Here is an 18,384-nt window from a genome sequence, read left to right as displayed (position 1 = left end):
TTTAGGTCCAGTCATCTGCTCGAGAGGTGGGGGAGTGGGGAAAGTGAAGAATATGGGTTTATTCCTTCCTTCTGTTCCTAAAGAATCTCTTGATAAAAGTGAAAGAGGAGAGTGAAAAAGCTGGCTTAAAACTCAACATTCAAAAAACGAAGATCATGGCATCTGGTCCCTTCACTTCATAGCAAATAGATGAGGAAACAATGGAAACAATGAGAGACTTTATTTTCTTGGGCTCCAAAATCACTGCAGATGGTGACTGCAGGCATGAAATTAAAAGATGCTTGCTCCTTGGAAGAAGGAGCAACATAGACATGACCAACATAGACAGCATTATTTAAAAGCAGGGATATTACTCTACCAACAAAGGTCCATCTAGTCAAAGCTATGGTTTTTCCAATAGTCATGTATGGATGTGAGAGTTGGACCATAAAGAGAGTTGAGAACTGAAGAATTGATGCTTTTGAACTGTGGTGCTGGAGAAGACTCTTGAGAGTCCCTTGGACTCCTAGGAGATCCAACCAGTCAATTTTAAAGGAAATCAGTCCTGAATATTCATTGGAAGGACTGATGCTGAAGTTGAAACTCCAGTACTTTGGCCACCTGATGGAAAGAACTGACTCATTGGAAAAGACCCTGATGCTGGAAAAGATGAAGGCAGGAGGAGAACGGGATGACAGAGGATGAGATGGTTGGATGGCATCACCGACTCAATGGACATGAGTTTGAGCAAGCTCCAGGAGTAGGTGATGGACAGGGAAGCCTGGTGCGCTGCAGTCCATGGGGTTGTAAATAATTGGATACGACGGAGTGACTGAACTGTGTGTCTATTCCTACTCCTGATATAAAACACCAGACAGTCATAAAACAACCTAACCCAATGCTGAAGAATGAGATAAATGTGATGGGACCTATCACATCCATTTCTAATTTCTGTGCTTTTCTGGTCCACAAACCAACTGAGGATAAACAGGGAAAAACAGCCTGAGTTCTATTAGAGCTGCATGAAGTAAAATCCTCTTGGCACTCAAGAATGCATCTCATTGCCTACTTTAAGGCTCGTTGTCTATAAAGCCTCCAAAAGATGAAAGCGATTACAAAGCTTAATAGTAAAAGTCATAAGAGCAAACACTTTTATGGGTTTCTAAGCACTTGACAGGTATGTCCTTGACAGCCACAGCTCCGTGATGGAGTTACTGGAACTGCACCCGTTTTAGAGAAATAAGGAGAGGCATATACATTTCATTCATTCTTTCACTCATGCATTCATTAAACAAACATTTCTCTTATTGCATGTCTGGATGTAGTGGGTTTGTTGCTTTGCAGGTGAGTGCTGAATGCTTGGAAGGATCAAAAGCTGTCCTTAGTCAGCTTGGGCTGCTTAACAGAGTGCCACAGACTGGGTGACTTAAAGAGCAAGATTTTATTTTCTTAAAACTCTGGAGTCTGGAAGTCCTGGAAGATATGGTTTCTACCAAGGCCTCTCTCTATGGCTTGCAAGTGGCCACCTTCTCTCCATGTCCTCACTTGGCTTTTGCTCTGAGCCTGTGTATCTCTGATGTTTCTGTGTCCTAGGACATCAGTTAACCTGATGTCCATTAGGGCCCAACTCTCAGGCATCATTTTAACTTCATCATCCCTTTAAAACCCATCTCCAAATATAGTCACTTTCTGAACATATGAAGGAGGGAAGGGCATGGACACCATTCATGCCATGACAGCTGGGAAGACAATTAGATTCCTTGACCAAGGTCATGAGACTTTAACTGCATCCCTGTAAGCTGGAGCTGGAAGCTTCCTCTTCCCTGGCGACATCAAAACTCACAAGGCTTGCAGCCTGAAACCCCAAGGACTGAGGCGGATGAGCTATAAGAAAGCATCCCACAAGTTGTTTGTTAAGCAGCCGTCCACCAGCTGCAGTACAGTGGCGGCCTGTGTGGACCAAGGAACGCAGCTGTGTCCAATTGCTCGGAGTGTTTGCTAAAAACATTGAAAAGGAAACATCTGCTTATACTATATTTTTCTTTCTTTTTTTTCCTTTGAATGGTTCAAAAGGGAATAAAGCAGATTTCAGTAACTCTGCCACCCGGAGCTGGATTTCTGCCTTCAATAATTCTTCTGTGCTTGTCACATTCATACTTGCTCTGAGGCACTTCGAACACTGCTGATTTATTCTTCCATGAATTTGAATGAAGGTAGTGCTGAGGAGCCAAGTTGTTCCTGCTCTTCAGATGGGATTTCACGGTCTATCTGCCAACTTATTAAGAGAACCTACTCTTTCCAGTTTTCCAGATTCATTCCGATTACAATTTCTCTTAGTCTTCTTAATCTTGAAATAAAGAGCTGTGGGACCCAATAGTGTATTATATCCACCAAAACATTTACTTTATTTACTTTGATCCCTCAAGACAGTGTGGAAGAACCACTTAAAAATATTTTAAAAATCATAGTTGTAAATGTGGCTGGGCAATCACAATGCACAATGCTCTGAAAATCTGCTCCCAACTTCAAATTTCTAGTTCCCTATGAAGGCAGCCAGTGATAAGAAAGTAAAGATCAGTGTATCTTCATATACAACCATTTCTCCCTCTCATTTTCAAGCCCTTTGTAAGTAGTCAACACTGGGAAACCCAGGTGTGACAGGGCATCAGAGCTACTTGTCTCAAAAGTCTGCAGAAAATGTAGTGCAGAGTCTAACTCCCTCTTGCTTTAAGTTGAAAAGGCTGCCTTTGGTGGAGAGTGAAGTGCAACCATCTGCTTAATGAGAGGTGCCCCTCTTTGCAAGGAGAGGGTCTGGGAGGACCAGAGAACGAGCATTCTGCACTGGTTCTAACATGGATTCATTCTGACTTAAGAGATCATTTTACATCCTGTTGCCTCCTGTTCCTTCTCATTAAGATGGCAGGGCTTTACCAGCTTTCTCTCTCACAGGAGTATCATGTGGAACAATTAAGGGTTAATTAACTAATTGGAGGACAACTGTGCAAGAGAGAGAATGAAGATTTATATTGTGTTTCCCTGGCTTTGGGTAAGGCCACTCCTAAATCAACTTTAATCAGAAGCTTAAGGCCTCAATTTTTCATTAGTAGTCACAACTTGAGGTTTAAAATGAACATGAATCTCTTGAATATAAAGTTTCCAAATCAGATATTTTTTTCCCTCTGCAAGACTGGTTTCTAGTACCGACTTCACTGGGTTAATCAATAAGTTATCTTGCATTAAATTTAATAACTCTTGAGTCAATGAAAATGACAAGGATTTTTTTTCTTTGCTGAATTTTGTTGTTGTATTGTTGTTTATTTAAGATAAATGGAAGAAGTCTCATTTTCAATATGAGTTTGCTTATTTCCATCTTAAAAGATGAAAACTTTCAGAGATAATCTTGGCCAAAACCCAGGATAAAGTAATGACAGACCTTGGATGGCAAGTCAACTACTTAAAAAAAAAAAAATGCTGGTTACCTGCTGATTATCCAAATGCTGGTTTTCTTGGGAGAACATGAAGCCGTATTCCCTCCCTGCTCCAACCCCCCCCACCACCGTTTTCGTCCTGGTGCGCTGTCCGATGATGGGGGATGGGCCAGGGCATACATATGTAGATCAACAGGGCTCCGTGGATGGACTTGTCTCCCTTCTGTTGAGAAGGCTCAACCTTGTAGAACTGAGGTTCAAGGGCCTGTAGCAGCTCCAGATCAGTGATTCCAGGTGGTGGCTGAACTCTGATTTCCTCACCACTTCCTACTCCAATGATAAAGGGATCTCTGACTCATGTTCTGGAGAACACAAGGCCTACTCCATTTTACAGAGCGAAGTACATTCCCACTCCCATGGCCATAACAAAGCAACTCACAAAGAAACATATGCAGAATCTACTCACTATGGAAAATCAGGTTAGTTTTATTTCATTCATTCAACCAATGTTTATTGATGATTGACATGTGACACCAACTACTAGGAGCAAAAAGAAGGTAAAGGACATGGTCTGTCTCAGTGAGGTCAAGGTTAACTCGAGGTAAGACAGCACAGCAGGCAAGAAGGTCAGGCTCAAGTCCACTGCTTTGATCTCTTCATAGGAAATCTAGTCAAAGACTAAGTGGACAGGTCGGAGGAAGAGAGATTTAAGTTTTTCTTTGGGGATTAAGTATCCACAGGCCAAATCTGGGAACACTTAGGGCTTATATTCTTGGAATAGAAATTCCTATACTTTTGCTGGGTGTGGAAGAATTTTTGTTTATGTAAATTCTCCCAGATAAAGAGTGTGTTTGCTTTTATATAACTTATGTCAGATTTCTTTTCATTAATAATGGAGTGAGAAGAGCAGCCTCCAAGATATTCCCATCCAACTCCTTCATTTTAAATGTTCAGTTCAGTTCAGTCGCTCAGTCGTGTCTGACTCTGTGACCCCATGGACTGCAGCATGCCAGGCCTCCCTGTCCATCACCAACTCCCAGAGCCTACCCAAACTCATGTCCATTGAGTTGGTGATGTAATCCAACCATCTCATCCTCTGTCATCTCCTACTCCTCCTGCCCTCAATCTTTCCCAGCATCAGGGTCTTTTCAAATGAGTCAGCTCTTCACATTAGGTGGCCAAAGTATTGGAGTTTCAGCTTCAACATCAGTCCTTCCAATGAACACCCAGGACTGATCTCCTTTAGGATGGACTGTTTGGATCTCCTTGCAGTCCAAGGGACTCTCGAGAGTCTTCTCCAGCACCACAGTTCAAAAGCATGGTTCTTTGGTACTCAGCTTTCTTCACAGTCCAACTCTCACATCCATACATGACTACTGGAAAAACCATAGCCTTGACTAGACAGACCTTTGTTGAGAAAGTAATGTCTCTGCTTTTGAATATGCTGTCTAGGTTGATCATAACTTTCCTTCCAAGGAGTAAGCGTCTTTTAATTTCATGGCTGCAATCACCATCTGCAGTGATTTTGGAGCCCAAAAAAAAGTCAGCCACTGTTTCCCCATCTATTTGCCATGAAGTGATGGGACCGGATGCCATGATCTTCGTTTTCTGAATGTTGAGCTTTAAGCCAACTTTTTCAGTCTCCTCTTTCACTTTCATCAAGAGGCTCTTTAGTTCCTCTTCCCTTTCTGCCATAAGGGTGGTGTCATCTGCATATCTGAGGTTATTGATATTTCTCCCAGCAATCTTGATTCCAGCTTATGCTTCATCCAGCCCAACGTTTCTCATGATGTACTCTGCATATAAGTTAAATAAGCAGGGTGACAATGTACAGCCTTGACGTACTCCTTTTCCTATTTGGAACCAGTCTGTTGTTCCATGTCCAGTTCTAACTGTTGCTTCCTGACCTGCATATAGGTTTCTCAAGAGGCAGGTCAGGTGGTCTGATATTCCTATGTCTTTCAGAATTTTCCACAGTTTATTGTGATCCACGAAATCTAATTCTGAACCTATATGGTTTATCCAAAGTCACACTGATTAAAAAAAAATGGTGGACTGAGTCTGGAACTCAGTTTTCCTACCCAATCTTATGATATTTCAGAATAAGAAATTACTAAGTAATTGCTGTAATTTCTCCACGATATTCTTCTCTTAATCACTTAAATTTTGTGGAGAAATCTTCAATGTGTCTGGCGGAACTGAATTCATAGATTCAATTAAAATGCGTTGGTAGATTGCAAAATGGCCATAAATTCTTTCACTCTTTGATATAGTCTTTACCTTGTGAGTGATGGTTTTTAAACAATGGGATATTAACAAGTGTGAGGCTAGCTCAGGCCTCAAGGGGGTTCATGCTTTGGGTTTTACCCTCTTTCTGCTGTTGGGGCCCAGCCTCCTCTTGAAGCAGTGGAAGCTAGCATGCAGGCTGATAAGAGAGTGGATCAGTCAGACCAGCTTTTCTATCACCTCTGCCAATAGCCCAGGCAGCCCTTGGCCAAATCATCCACTGACTACAGATGCATGAATGAGGCCAGCTGAGTTCAGCCAAGCCTCACCCAGACAGAAGAGCACCTGGTCAGTGCTTGAGCTAGATGAATGACTTGTTTTAAGCCCCATGATAGGAAGGGTGGTTCATTGCAAAACGAAAGTTAGCTAATACAGTGAATGTAAGAATGAATGATGGGGCTTCCCTGGTGGCTCAGTGGTAAAGAATCCGCCTGCCAATGCAAGAGATGTGGGTTTGATCCCTGGGTCAGGAAGATTCCCCTGGAGAAGGAAATGGCAACCCACCCCAGTCATCTTGCCTGGGAAATCCCATGAACAGAGGAGCCTGGCGGGCTATAGTTCATGGGGTCACAAAAGAGTTGGACCCTGCTTACAACTAAATATCAAAGAATGAATGATAAGCACAGAAGCAAGTTCAAGAGGGAGGAGCAGACTGTTGCAGGCAGAATAAATGGTCAAAGGATTCTTTTGAAATTGAGCCTTCCCTGGTGGTTCAGGGAACTAGATCCCACACGCTGCAACTAAGACCTGGTGCAGCCAAATAGACATTTAAAAAAACTAATCTTTATATACGAGAGCAGAACCTTCATGCTGAATTTGCTATTTTATGGAGGAAAAGGAAAAATCAGACTTTATTTTCTCTCTGTAAGAGAATCTTCCTCATGGGATGGATACAAGTTCTCTTTATACTTATTTCCTAATTTAATATCAAGTCTTGGCTAATAACTGGTCACAATTAGCATGAAATTGCAAATAAAACTTTCTATCAAAAGCACACAGACTTACACACGCGCACGCACACACACAACATGTCAGATGCAGAACTGTGCCTCCTCTTACAGGTCATTTATCTGGAAGACTGCATATTGTGGTCTTTTTTGAGCCAGAGCTCTGTTTACTGTGGATTTCTGCCAAGATAACTCTTGGCATTCTTCAAAGATTTCTCTTCTAACAAGAGCATCTCTATAATGCAATATGCTTTCAAGGAGTTGAAATATAACCCGGATAGAATATAAAGATAACTCCTTGTAATAAATAAATACAACACTATTTCCTGTTATCCCTGAGAACAAAACTTATAAAACAGTTTTTTAAAGTCTGATCAGAAAGACACAGGCTCCTGACAATATTCTGTAATTTCTTCTTGTTGCACGAAAATACAAATTATAGGAGAAATATATATTGAAAAATGAATACATAATCAGATTGGAAAACAAGAAGAGATATTTTTGGTAGATTAGAAGGAAAATAAGATTTTACCATGCAAAGTGAAAACTCATATAGGAAAGGACTTCTATAAAATGTGGGGCATTTCCAGCCTAGAGGTGGCAAAGACAGGAGTGGAAGAGGACCTAGCTGAGACACTGCAAACAGATAAGCTCAACAGGACTGAATTAGTCTGAGCAGAAGAATCTGGCATTTAGATGGGAGAGAGGGACAACACTCAGGAGGATAGAGACCAAAAGTTTTGGAAATTGCTCCTGTCCAGAAGGTGGTATGCCCTGCCCAGCAACACATCCTGTGCCCACCTGCTGCTCTCAGACCTGAAGAGACTGCGGTCCACCCCATCTGGAAGCAGATCTATGAATCCCTGAAAGGGTTGCCCTGTGAAGACAAAGTATTCCCAGAACCAGGGCAATAGGAAATCAGCAAGAATCTGCAAATATTTGAATGAATCAGCAACTGAAAAAGGGGCACCAAATGCAACAAATTAAGAAACTGAGTTACGATGGTAAACGGTAGAAGATTTTGGAATTATTATAATTCCTATTCTCAGACAGATTTAAGAAGATACTGTAGCCATGAAAACTGCTCAATTAGAGATCTAGGAAATTTTTTTAAAATATATTTTTGAAATTAACAACTAACTAATGTTTTGAGCAGCACATTAGACATTGGTGTAACATAAATCAGTGGCCTGAAAGATTAAGGTGAGGAATCCTACCAGAAAGCAGGATAAAAAGACAAAAAACAAAATTATGAGGTAGAGAAGAAAAATTAAGGGGTTTGAAGGAACAAGCCAGAAGTGCCAACGTCTAAAAAGAATTTTAGGAGAGAATAGAGTGAATGGAGTGTGAGCTCCGAAAGCAATACTAGAAAAAGAAATCACAGAATAAAGAAAAACATCACTCAAGTTGAAGAGGCCCAGTGATGTGTTATTAACAGGAGATGTATCAATAGCATAAGCATGTCAAAAGGTTGAAAATACGTAGATATAAAAGCTATAGGAGGTAAACACTACCAAAACAGAACAGAAAATCAGTATCTCTAGGCAAGTTTAGAATTGGAAAGCATTAAACGGACGAGAGAGAAGTTTTTCTGGACAATGCCACACAGTGTGTAGGTTCCTAATTCCCCAGCCAAGGACTGGAGCCACTCCCGCTGAACTGGAAGCTCAGAGTCTTAAGCTCCAAGTCTTAATCACTGGACCCAGGAGATATTCCATATGGATAAAAGGAACAACTAACCAACACAACAGTCACAAACACTAGGCCCTTTATTTCCTAGCTTTAGAATTTGTAAACAAAAATAAATAGAAGGACACAGCCTTTTAAAGAACTCATCCCAACTGATAACAGTGATTATATCTGTGGAGGATAGTGAGACTTGGTTAAATAATACTTTTTATAACTCTATATTACCTGAAATTATTTTTTTAAGTTCGATGCATCTGTGTATTGGTTTTACATTTAATACATTTTAAAATAAAGATTTTACACATATATTTTTCTTATTCCATACTTAGTAGTACCTTGAATATTTAAGCCAAGAATAATTCCAATCCTGGCCAAAACTTTCTCTTTCACCTATTAAAACCTTGTTTGTCTCTGCCACATAGACTTTATCACTAAATTTCTTATCTTTCTGCATTGCTGTTGGGTTGTTAAATAAACTTCAGTCATGTAACTTCAATCAGAGTATCGTGGACGAAAGAGTTTTTTTTTAATTATTTAGGGCTGTGCTGGGTCAATTATTAAATTATTTGAATTATTATTTTTTAATTATTTAGGGCTGCGCTGGGTCTTGGTTTTCTCTAGTTGCAGTGAGTGGGGGCTTCTCTCTTGCCGCAGTGATGGGCTTCTCACTGGGGTGGCTTCTTGCGTGGTGGAGCGCTAGCTCCAGGCATGCAGGCTTCAGGAGTCATGGTGCGCCGGCTTAGCTGCTCTGCCGCATGTGGCAAGGGATCGAACCCGTGTCCCTTGCATTGGCAGGTCTCAACCACTGGACCATCTAGGAAGTCCAAGGGATTCTTCTTACATTCTAATAGAATATTATTAATAGTATTTAGAAATACTGTTTTTAATGAATACTCATTATGTGGTACCATATGCATTATTTCATTAATCTTCTCAATAACCTTTTAGAACAAGTACTGTTAAACAGTTCCCATTTTACAGATGAGACAACTGAGCTTTTAGGCAGAGTAAATGACTTGTCCATTTACTGAGAGCAAATTCTGAGAGCAAGTAAGAACTGAAGGAACCAGTATTTGAAAGTAAATCTGCTTGACTCAGGACTCTGAGTTATAATCATTGTGAACAAGCCTGGGCTCATAGAAACTGCTCATCACGTTTCACTGATTAATCTATTATTTCATGTCTCATGGACAGTCATCAGATTGCAACACCATATGGTGTCATGAGGAGGGAGTTGAATCAGAGAATCTGAAGGGTCATAATGAATCAGAGAATCTGAAAGGTCAATAATTTTAAGCCTAAGTATCTTGAGTTTGATTATTTGACTGCTGAGGAGAGTGAGAGTAAGAAAGTAGTTCAAGGTCACAGAGCTGGACCCTGAAACAGCTAAGATGGGAACTAGGCTCCCTTGGATCCAAGTGCAGCTCCGTAGAAAGAAACATCAGAGGCCGTGGCTCCTGCAGCTTCTTGGCAGCCCTCCTTCAGCATTCCTCCCTGCAGCCCTTCTTGCTGCCCTGTCCCTCTGGGATACCTTGTGGGGCACCCTTCCAGTCTTGGAGCCCCAGCACGTAAATCACTGTGTGGAGTGTCTGTAAGGGCACCATAGGGATTCACTGCAGGTGACTTTTTTTTAAGGTGCTAAAATAAAAAATGATTCCCAGAGCAGAATGCAAGACTGTCAGATACTCAGAGAGTTGCAGAGGGGAGAAAACCAGAGAATAATCACAAATCATAGAGGGAGAACAGAGAGATCCTGAAAAGTTCTGGAAGGCAGAAGAACGGGGACTACATATGGGACAGAATGGATTCAGATGTCAGCATGCAGACTGGATGGGAATAATTCCAGAACCTTCTGCTGGGATTTCTGGGCAGTTTCTCCTTGTGCTTTTGTGGTTTCGTTGTGTGTGAGCAGTCACAATTAGAAATTTTGGTGTTTATCCAATGTAGAAACAATAGTCAGACTTATAAAGGAAAATGGCTTTTTCTTTTTATTTAATTTTAAAACGTTCTATTTAAGCCATGTATTTCAAATGTATAGAAGAATTTCAGAAATGAAACAATGAAGACCTGCATACCTTTTGTCTAGATTTGCCAAAAGTATTAGGTTGGCCAAATATTCATTTGGTTTTTTTTCATAAAATGTTATGGAAAAAACTGAACTTTTTGTCCAACCCAATATTTTGCCTCACATATCTATGCATTTTTTCCTGTGTCTTTTTTTTTTTTTAATCTTGCTGAACCACTTCAGAACTTCAGACATCATAACCCTTTACCTGTAAATACTTTAGCCCACATATCCTAAGAAGGAGGGCATTCCCTTCTGTAATTACAATACCATTATCAATTCCTGGTTGTTTTACTACATTGATAAAATATGATTATCAAATAGACAGCCTGTATTCAAATTACAGCAATTCTCTCAATTGTGTTCTTTCATCTCTGGTCAAACATTGCATATAGTTGACATTTCTCTTTAATCTGGAGTAGTTCCTCAGCCTTTCTTTGTTCTTTACAACCTTGACATTTTGAAGAGGATGATTTGGTTTTGTCTGGTGTTTTCTCACGATGAGAGTCATTCAGTATTTATGGCAAGCATGCCACAGAAGTGAGGCTGTGCCCAAAGGAAACAGCTTTAATCACAATATTTTTATATGATATTCATCCTGTCGGATACACTGTTTATTGAGTTCCAGGAGTATGGTGCTAAATGACATCGGATTAGCCATAAAGCAAGCCCAGAAGAGAGAACACACACTCAAAAGGCAGGTCCTGCCACTGACTATATTTTCAACTGCATTCAGTATGGAAAGCAACTCACCCTCTACCCAAGTCATGTTACACTGACCTCTTTGTTTCTACCATAGTGACATCACTGATTAATTAATTCTCTTAAGAATTAATTCTCTAAAGAAGGAAGGGAAGGGTCTACTTGGAACATTACTCCCTGTTTTAATTGGTCCATAAATGAAAAACTTGGAACTTTCATCACCAAACATAGTAATTTCCTTTTGGAATCATCAATCCTCAAAGGATTTCAAAAGTTAGAATAATTTAATCAACTTCCCATTTCTCTCCACTTAAATTTAAAAAATGATGAGGTGAGATATCACATGTAATGATAGCCATGTCATTATGTATTTATAGGGTGTTTGTGTTAAGGGCACATTTCATCTGAGAAGCTCATAATACTGAGTTCTGAAGACTGAAAAACGCCGCCTCTGTTGACTGGTTTCTGTTTTCCAAGCTTGTCCTCTTCTCTCCATGCACCTGCCACACCCTTGCAAGCCTCTACCATCCTACTCAAGATTCTTCTGTTTCCTAACTGCATCCAGCACTCTTGCTCCCCACAATCCAATTTTCACCCAGCAGGCATCATGACTCCCCTAAAATGCACCTCACGTCATGCTGCTTTTCTGCCTGATACTGTTCAGTGACTTCCTCTTTATTGCATTTACTTAAAACCCAGATGCCCTACCACAGGCAACAGGACTGACCCTCGTACCTTTCCCTGCCTCTCCTGTTCTCTCCTGTCAGCCAGGTCCAGCCACATTAACTCTTCTGTTCTTTGAGTGAACCTGTCTCCTCACCTAAGGGCATTTACACTTGCTGATCTGTCTGCTTGGAATCTACTTTCTTTGACTTGATCCTTGAGGGTTCCTTCTTGACATTTGGATTTCAGCCCAAATGTCACCTCATCACAGAGGCTTTCAAACATACTGGAGTCCCACAAGCAACAAATTTAATTGGTTTAATTAGTTCATGATTTTGTTTTTAAAGCTGTCCAAGTGACGCTAATATGCATCTTGAATAACTGTACTAATGTAATGAAACTAAAGTTATAAAAAATGACCAGTGCAGCTGAAAAAGCATTTATGGGAATCCGTGTATTTGTATCTTAATTCTGATTCCACTACCTTCTAGCTTTTTGGCCTTGAGAAACCTCAGTGTCCTCATCTGCATAATAGGGCAGTAGTAATATTGGGTTGGCCAAAAAGTTCATTTGGGTTTTTCCATAACATCTTACAGAAGAACCTGAATGAAATTTTGGGCCAACCCAATACCTAATGCATAGGGTTTGCCAGTATAAGAAATAACATTTTTAAAGTGTATATTAAAAGAGAATTAAAAGAAATAGTGTATCAAAATTGTAAGAAATAGTCAAGACCAAATTAAAGTGCTTGGATATGCACAATGGGATGATAAAACTATTTTTTAAATAAATTTATTTAAAATATTAATTAACTAATTTATTTTGGCTGTGCTGGGTCTTCATTGCTGCACAGGCTTTTCTCTAGGTGTAGTGAGTGGGGGCCACTCTCTAGTTGCGTGCACAGGCTTCTCACCGTGGCGGCTTCTTTTGTTGTGCAGCAGGGGGCTCTAGGCTGTGCGGGCTCAATAGCTGCAGTCCCTGGGCTCTAGATCACAGGCTCAATAGCTGTAGTGCATTGGCTTAACTGCTCCATAGCATGTGGGATCTTTCCAGACCAGGGATCACATCCCTGTCTCCTGCATTGGCAGGTGGATTCTTGACCACTGAGCCATCAGGGGAGCCCGATAAAAGTATTTAAAAAGTGTTTACTATGAAAGTCAAGATACATATTTGTACATATGCATACATATGCCATGTTTATAGTAATGTTATTCACAATAGCCAAAGTCAGAAGCAACCCCAGTGTCCATCAACAAAATGAATGGATAGACAAAATGTGCTACATACATACAGTGGAATATTATTCAGTCATAAGAAGGAAGGAAATCCTGAAACTTGCTGTAACCTGGAAGAAACTTAAAGCCATGATGCTAAGTGAAAGAACGATAAATACTGCATGAGTTTATATGAAAGACCTAGAATAGTCAAATTCATAGAGACAGAAAGGGAATTGTGGTTGCAAAGAACTAAGGGGAGGGGGGCCTGGGGTATTGTTTAATGAGGACAGAATTTCAACAAGGAAAGATGAAAAAGGTCTGTAGATGGAGAATGGTGATGGTTGAACAAAAATGTAAATGTATGTAATGCAGCTGAATTGCACACTAAACATGGTAAATTTTGTGCTATTGTATTTTACCACAGTTTTTAAAAAGTTAAAATAATGGTTTTGTTTTATGGGGAAAGGAAACAAGACATCCTAATTGGGATGAGACTGTGGGATCCATAGTCACTAGGGAGGTTCTGTTCATTGAGGTGCGTGGTGTTCACAAGGGCATTTGCTTTGTAATAGCTCATTGTCTGTTTTATTTGATTTTCTGTCTACGTTTTATTTTATAGCAAAAAGGTTTTTTTGAAATAAAATAATAATATATAAAACACTTGGAATCGTGCTTAGCATAGAGACAGCCCTCCATGCACGTGAGTTATTATTGCTGTTACTCTGTGAATCATCGCCGTCTCTGCCTCTTTCCACCCACCTCCACCACCACCTCCCAGCACGGTGATCTGCTAAATTAATGGGGACAGCACTGGACCCAGAGAGCCTGCCTGACTGAACCTGAGGCCTCCTAGCCTGATGGAAGAGGCAAAAAACCCCCAAGCTGGACCTCAGTGCTGGGAGCAAATGGTAATCATATGGGGTCATGGGGTGGCATCAGTTCGGGTGCCTTCTCAGGGGGAAGGAGGGAGGCCATGCCTATTCTTAACAGAAAGAAGCTGAGTTAATCTCCAGGGTACATTTTCTGTTTTGGCACTCCATGCTCAGCTTGGATGAGGGGCATGAAAATTGGTGACCAATCTGAGATGAGGAGCTAATAAATATGTCAGGTTATCAGTGCTGGAGGCATTCAGAGCAAAAAGAAATAGCCTTGAAAAATGAATGAGGTTTGGAAGGACACAGGGAAGATGGCAAAGGAATGGCTTTCCAGGAGCCAACATCAAGAGGAACTGGCTGGCATATTATAATTGGTGAAAAGGCCAGCTGGCACCAGAGGGACACACGGGGGATATCATTAGACAGGTCGCCTGGAGCCAGATGCAGGATGGCCTTGGATTCAGGTAGAGAAATTCACATCTGAAATGATGGGATATAGGGGGTCCATGGGAATTTTTTGAGCAGATGTAGTGAAAAGATTTTTTTTCAGCAGCTGCCCTCAAGAAAGTTGGAAGGGGCTGGCAAGGGACAAGCTTGTGAGACACAATAAAGACTTATTTGGAAAGAAAATCAACAAGACTTGATACCTAACTGGATATGAGGAATGAGGAAAAAATATTTCTAGTCTGAATTAAGGAAGATGAGCCGTGTCCGTCACAAGATTAGACTCTATTGTTTTTTTCTGGGTTCTAGACAATCTCAACTTGGCCTGCACAATTGAATCATCTAGTGAAGCGAGTGGAGTTGCTCAGTCATGTCTGACTCTTGGTGACCCCATGGACTGTAGCCAAGGCTCCAGTCCATGGAATTTTCTAGGCAAGAGTCCTGGAGTGGGTTGCCATTTCCTTCTCCAGGGGATCAAACCTGGGTCTCCCACATTGCGGGCAGATGCTTTACCGACTGAACCAGCAGGGAATCATCTAGAGACTGTATCAAAATACAGATTGATTCAATGTATCTGGGGGAAATTCTCCATTGTTTTTCTGGCCATGCCTCACATCATGGGGGATCTTAGTTTTCCATCCAGGGGTCAAACCTGCACCCCCTGCATTGGAAGCACAGGTCTTTATCCATTTGACCTCAAGGGAAGTCCCAGAATTCTCCATTTCTAACAGACTCCCTGGTAGCTGAGATGGTAAAGAATCTGCCTGCAATGCAGGAGACCTGGGTTTGATCCCTGGCTTGGGAAGTTCCCCTGGGGAAGGGACTGGCAACCCGTTCTAGTATTTTTGCCTGGGAAATCCCACAGAGGAGTCTGGCGGGCTATGCCCCATAGGATGGCAAAGAATCCGACACAACTGAGTGACATTCACACTCACACAACAGGTTCCCTGATGCTGCTGGTCCACAGATCAACCACACTTTGAGATACAAAGGTTTAAAATAGTCATTTCCAACTTGGCAGTGCACAGAGTCTTCTGGGGAGCTTTAAAACATTCAAACAGCCAGACCAGACCCCTTCAGTCAGCATCTCTGGGTGGTGAGCTATAGGCATCAAGGTTTCTAAAGCTCTCCAGGAGGTTCACACCCACAGCCTAGGTGAATTGGGCTTTAGTCCTTCTGGATTGTGGAGGTTAAAATAACACATTTAAAGTCTTCAACGGTTTCCTGGATATATTCTCCAGGGAAAATGACTTGACTGAGATTCTTTTTGGAGTGGTTCAATAATTAGCCTATTTAAACCTGTGTGCATCCAATAATCTATAACAACAAAAATCGAATTGTCCCTTAAAATGAAGGTACCTGAGCAAAATAACTGGTAGTGGATCGTTAATGCTGCTGCAGCGAGCACATTTCTTTTAACTGCATGGTGGGAGATGTCCTACAATGCCTGCAAAGCTGTGTGATTTAAGAGCGTGAATGCACGGTGCAGAAGCCGCTGAATCACCTCAGCTCATCAAAGAAGCTTCTCTGAGGGCTATTTTGAAGACTCCCTGCTGGGTCTTCAGTCCACATTTCTGTACATCCATCTCTGAATGGTCAGGCCACTGCTCCCAACTCCACAGGTTCCTGGACTCAGCTCCCCGTTAGCCTTACCATGCTGCAGACACACACAGGCAAGTCCTGTACCGTGAAGCAATTAAAGTCCTTTGCAACAGACTGCAGATTGTGGTTGTGAAAGAGTGCTTCACCCAGAGCTTTCTCCTAGCACCTTGGGATTTATAGCAAGTGGCTATAAATCTTTCTTTCTCCTGGGTAGTAGAATGACACAATGCCCATGCTGGGCAGAGAAATTTACGAGGCGGGGCCTAGACCCTCAGCACACAAGCCCTTTCAATCAGATTTCTGCTGGGCAGCCTGGCATTGAGATGCAGAGCGAGAGCAGTTCCTCCCTAGTGCACAGAGAGGCAGTGTGGTATCATGCCAAGAGCCTCAGTGCAGGAACCATTGGGCCTGTTTCTTGCTTGAGTCTTGTGTTTTAGTGGCCAGAGTTTCCTCAATTATAAATCTGGAATTAGATGGCTTTCTTTGTGAGATTATTATGGTCAGAGATATGTTGGTAAATGTTTAACAACTATCAGCATGGCAAAAAACCCTGACTTGTACAGTTTGCCCATTTCCATGGTGTAAATATCCCCAACCTGGCCTGTTTCAAACTGTCAACCCGTGGGAGCATGCTGTTATGCAGTATTTCCTCCATTCAGATACAACAGACATAAATTCAAGGACACAGATAATAGTAATATGTAGTAAAATAATTAGGATGTATTGAGTTTTGCAAATTCATCATCTTTTAAAAATATAATTTGTTTCATTTTAAGTTGCTGCTGCTGCTGCTATGTCGCTTCAGTTGTGTCCAACTCTGTGTGACCCCTTAGATGGCAGCTTAACATAGCTTAATTTTTGCCACAATTTTGGACGGTAAAGAATCTGCCTATAATGGCAGGAGGCCTGGGTTTGATTTCTGGGTCAGGAAGATCCCCTGGAGAAGGGAATGGCAACCCACTCCAGTATTTTTGCCTGGAGAATCCCATGGACAGAGACACCTAATGGGCTACACTCCATTGGGTTGCAAAGGGTCAGACCTGATTGAGTGACTAACACATACATAGCTTAATTTTTAATAATGGATGTCCTAAAAATCAGCTCACAAAATTCCTAAAATTTTAAGTTGGCTCTCACAAGCCAGCAGAAGATGGTTCCAGGAATGTCCCGGATGTGATAATTTAATCAAACGACGTGTAAAAACATCTAGCACACTCACTAGGCATTTGTTTGCTAGGGCTGTCGTAACAAAATCACAGATGAGGAGACTAACAAGAGAAATTTATTTCTTCACAGTTCTGGAGCCTGGAGACCCAAGTTTAAGGTGTTGGCAAGGTTGTTTTTTCCTGAGGCCTCTCTTTGGCTTGCAGTTGGCAGCCTCCTTGCTATGTCCTCACATGGTCGTTCCTCCTGCTTATACAACCCTGGTGTTTCTTCCTCTTCTTAAAAGGACACCAATCCAGTTGATTTAAGGCCCCACCTTTATGAATTCATTTAACCTTAATTATCTCTTTAAAGGGCCTATCTCCCAATATAGTCAGTCATATTGAGAATTAGGGCTTCAACATAGAAATTGGAGGAGGTTGGTGGACATGAGTCAGTCAATAGCATCATTTGGTAAATATTGGTTGTATGTAAATAGAAAAGGTTCAACGATGAGCAGAGAAGGCCTCATCTCTTCTTTTACAGGTATTACGTCTCTTATAGATCTTATGTTGTTGTTCAGTCGCTAAGTCATGTCCGACTCTTTGTGACCCCATGGACTGCAGCATGCCAGGTTTCTCTGTGCTTCACTATCTCCTGGAGTTTGCTCAAGTTGATGTCCATTGAGTCAGTGATGCCATCCAACCATCACATCCTCTGTTGCCTCCTTCTCCTCTTGCTCTCAATTATTCCCAGCATTCCCAGGGTCTTTTCCACTGAGTTGGCTCTTCCTATCAGGTGGCCAAAGTGTTGGAGCTTCAGCATCAGTCCTTCCAATGAATATTCAGGGTTGATTTCCTTTAGGATTGACTGGTCTGATCTCCTTGCAGTCCAAGGGATTCTCAAGCATCTTCTCCAGCACCACAGTTCGAAAGCATCTGTTCTTCAGCACTCAGCCTTCTTTATGGTCCAACTCTCACATCTATACCCAACTACTGGAAAAACCATAACTTTGACTCTGCGGACCTTTGTCAGCAAAGTAGTGTCTCTGCTTCTTAATATGCTGTCTAGGTTTGTCATCGGAGAAGACAATGGCACCCCACTCCAGTACTCTTGCCTGGAAAATCCCATGGACGGAGAGGCCTGGTGGGCTGCAGTCCATGGGGTCGCTAGGAGTCGGACATGACTGAGCGACTTAACTTTCACTTGTCACTTTCATGCATTGGAGAAGGAAATGGCAACCCACTCCAGTGTTCTTGCCTGGAGAATCCCAGGGACCGGGGAACCTGGTGGGCTGCTGTCTCTGGGGTCGCACAGAGTCGGACACGACTGAAGCAACTTAGC

The 18,384-nt window shown here is 41.7% G+C and overlaps 1 long non-coding RNA gene across 2 annotated transcripts; it reads left to right on the top strand.

Moving 5' to 3' along the window:
• Positions 1 to 3,759: 3,759 nt before the first annotated feature.
• On the top strand, positions 3,760 to 17,360 carry LOC129625320 (uncharacterized). Of its 2 annotated transcripts, none has more exons than XR_008701343.1 (3): positions 3,760 to 3,886; positions 13,755 to 13,884; positions 17,194 to 17,360. It is a non-coding gene; the product is annotated as an uncharacterized LOC129625320 (long non-coding RNA). The 2 variants fall into 2 exon arrangements; XR_008701344.1 differs by lacking the exon at positions 17,194 to 17,360 and adding an exon at positions 14,405 to 14,610.
• The last annotated feature ends 1,024 nt before the right edge of the window (positions 17,361 to 18,384 follow it).

The sequence above is a fragment of the Bubalus kerabau genome, chromosome 13 (assembly GCF_029407905.1).
Source record: "Bubalus kerabau isolate K-KA32 ecotype Philippines breed swamp buffalo chromosome 13, PCC_UOA_SB_1v2, whole genome shotgun sequence".
NCBI classification, from domain to species: domain Eukaryota; kingdom Metazoa; phylum Chordata; class Mammalia; order Artiodactyla; family Bovidae; genus Bubalus; species Bubalus kerabau.
The sequence above is the reverse complement of the archived record's forward strand: the minus strand, read 5'-3'. Positions and strand labels throughout refer to the sequence as shown.